Source organism: Hippocampus comes, unplaced genomic scaffold, assembly GCF_001891065.2.
Source record: "Hippocampus comes isolate QL1 unplaced genomic scaffold, H_comes_QL1_v1.1 scaffold219, whole genome shotgun sequence".
NCBI classification, from domain to species: Eukaryota; Metazoa; Chordata; class Actinopteri; order Syngnathiformes; family Syngnathidae; genus Hippocampus; species Hippocampus comes.
In genome coordinates this window covers 1,347-4,345 of record NW_017805653.1, presented here as the reverse complement: position 1 = coordinate 4,345, position 2,999 = coordinate 1,347, and the positions used below count along the sequence as shown (strand labels likewise).

Here is a 2,999-nt window from a genome sequence, read left to right as displayed (position 1 = left end):
TCTTGAAGAGGACAAGTGCTATCGAAAATGGATGGAATTATATCTTGCTGTTTCCATCAAGGCTCAGCGTGGATATTTATTTCAAAGATTCTGTCATCAAGTTTTGAAGGACTGATCCCTAAAATGTTCTCCTTGTCCTGCAGAAATTAAACGAATTGAAGGGCGTGTTTGTGCGAGTCACCATAATTAACGCGACCAACGCGAGTTCCGACTGAAATATTCCCGTTGCAGCACCGCAGGAGTGTAGTTGTTGACGTGCGCCACGAGATAACGATCGTACTCTAAAACTCTTGACTTGTCTCAACGGTCTCGTAACGCGGTGATTGTGCGCAGGGACGCTGGCCGCTGCTGAGCGAGGAGCTGGCTTAGGTCTACCAGGCCGCTGACCCCGCGCCGCTCTGGTTCCACTACCTGGTCACCTACCAGGAAGCCGACGGTAACCCGGCGCTCACTGTGGGCGTTTTGCTGGATCTGCTCTACCTCAGACTGAAGGTACGACACTTCTCAAAAATCAAATGACAACCAAACATCTTCTCAAAACTATTTAATCGTACTCTTGCAGCTTTTGGGATTGTACGGAGAGTGCAAGTCTTTACTGAAAACTGTGAGGATTGTTCTTAAGAGCGAGGTCAGTTTGATGAAGTTTTGATTCACCCAAATGAAATATTCCTCATTTTGTTTCTTCTCTCTGATTGATTGGGAATATATATATATATATATTTTTTTAAGTCCTACCACTCACCTGAAATGCTGCTTGTCCTAAACTGGGGTGTTTTTCTTGCCTTTCAGCATACAGGGACGGCGGCCACGAGGAGTCAGTGCATGGAAGCCGGTGACGTGTGTCCCATCTGCCAAGGAGAATACAGGGAGCCTCAATCTCTCATCTGTCAGGTAAAACATTTGTCAATTCTATCCTTTACTTAGGCTCTGGGGGCGGGTGGATTTTAACAACTGGGAGTTGAATCCAGGTTGCCCCCAGAGTTCAATGCCAGCAGTGTGTCCCACTGTGGCATTTATTGCACCACCTGACGAGCATCACGAGATGGAACGTACTGTTACGAGAAGACGCGGAAAAGTTGATTCCCGTTGGATTGTTGACAGCCCCGACGTGGAGACGTGAAATAAATTGTACCGCTGTGTCTGTGACTGCACAGCACATAATCTGTGACCAGTGCATCGCTCTGTGGTTCAACCGGGAGAAGAGCTGCCCCCTCTGCCCCACCGTGATCACGGAAAAAGTGTACAAGTGGAAGGACGGAGCCACATCGGCGTACCTGCAGATTTACTGATCGCACGCATTTGGGAGCGTTGATGAATGTTACGTTGTTTGATTGTGAAAATTTGTACAACACTGGTCAATGAATTTTCTGAGGCCACTCACTGTCATGAAATTGAAGTTGTAGTTTTCCCCTTGTTGATATCTCAAAGTATATTCTACATTCCCAACCCCTTTCATTTCTCTTTGTATGATGATATTTTTCTCATGGGCCTGCACGTTGACCTTCTTTGAAACTATTCTTCTCCTATAAATACAAGAAAATATTTTTCGACAATTTGCGAGATTTCAGGTTTCATGGGCTGTGTGTAAAATCTTTCCAGCTCTACATTTGATCCTTTCATGTCAGCCGGAGGTGAGTGGATGTGCGCAGACCTCCGACATGGAGTGATCGGTGAAGACGCATCTTTCATCTTGAAGGGTTAAAGTTAACTTGGGGGGGCGCTGGCAAATTGCACACTGCGATGCCTTTGGAAAAGCTTCTACTAACGCTCCAACAGCAGCCTGTGTCAGGCGATAGGATAGGCACTGTATACGTGTAAGCTGGTGCTGTTGCTATTTTTGCAGCTCAGCAAGATTTTACACAAATTTTGGAATATTTTTTACAGAGACGATTTACAAACACCAAAGAATTGGAGAAATATATTTTATCTAATGGAAAAAAATGTCACCGTTCTTGTCCATGAACTATCTGAAAAATTTAATATTTGAGCAAGTTATGAGTGTGGAGTTTGTTTCCTCTCCAGCTGTAACCGACCGAGCAAGCGTATCTTTTTGGACCTTAAGCTGCCCTATGTCGGAACATCAAAATACATCTGACTTTTATCTATCAGAGGCTTCATTTGATAACGTACCAAAAAGTGTTCTCGGAGTCAGGGGCGTCCAAACTCGGTCCTCGATGTCAGCTGTCGTGACTGTTCTCCATCTCTCCCCACTGCAACAGACATGACTGAAATGATCAGGATCATGATCAAGCTTCTTCAGAGCTTTGCTGATGAGCTGAACATTGGAATCAGGTCTGTTGCAACAGGGAGAGATGGGAAAACGGGCAAGAGGGCGGCTCTTGCGGATCGGAGCTGGACTTGCCTACTCGAGGTGGTCTCGTCAAACCCCGGATGAACGACAGAATGCGCTCCGAGCCAAATAACATTTCAAGTTTTTACTGTTCAAATATACAGTATCGAACATCTTCAAAACAGATGTCAACATTCACTAACTTTACAAACTCAATTCTCGTCACTGCTCAACAGTGATTAAAAGCAAAATACCGCAGATGTCCTTGATCGTTTAGCCAAACATCTCAAATGTGGATTTAGTGATCCTAAACCTTAAAAACAAAAAAATCACTTTCACATCAGTTACAATCTAAGGACATAATACAAAATACGCAATTCCAACCATGCTGCTTTCACCTTCTGCATGCTGCCCAAAGCGCAGTCAAAAATTTAAGTTTCATTCAGTCAAGAACAGTAGCATGTATGAAACACATGAAAAAAAGACATTGTGATAGATTGATTATTTTTAGTTATCATACATTCGCTTATTATTAATGTTGTTATTGTTATTTTGATATTGATTGATTGATTGATTATGCTCGCAAAGAAGAAAGCTTATGCCTGCAATGATAAATTGATTATGCTTGCAAAGATGAACGCTTATGCCTGCAATCATTAATTGACTATGCCTGCAATGAAGAACGCTTATGCTTCTAATAAAGATATAT

General features: G+C 43.2%; 1 long non-coding RNA gene across 2 annotated transcripts; it reads left to right on the top strand.

Moving 5' to 3' along the window:
- Positions 1-220: 220 nt before the first annotated feature.
- On the top strand, positions 221-1,934 carry LOC109522874 (uncharacterized). Of its 2 annotated transcripts, none has more exons than XR_002169648.1 (4): positions 221-492; positions 563-628; positions 790-891; positions 969-987. It is a non-coding gene; the product is annotated as an uncharacterized LOC109522874 (long non-coding RNA). The 2 variants fall into 2 exon arrangements; XR_002169647.1 differs by lacking the exon at positions 969-987 and adding an exon at positions 1,155-1,934 and having other exon boundaries at positions 222-492.
- The last annotated feature ends 1,065 nt before the right edge of the window (positions 1,935-2,999 follow it).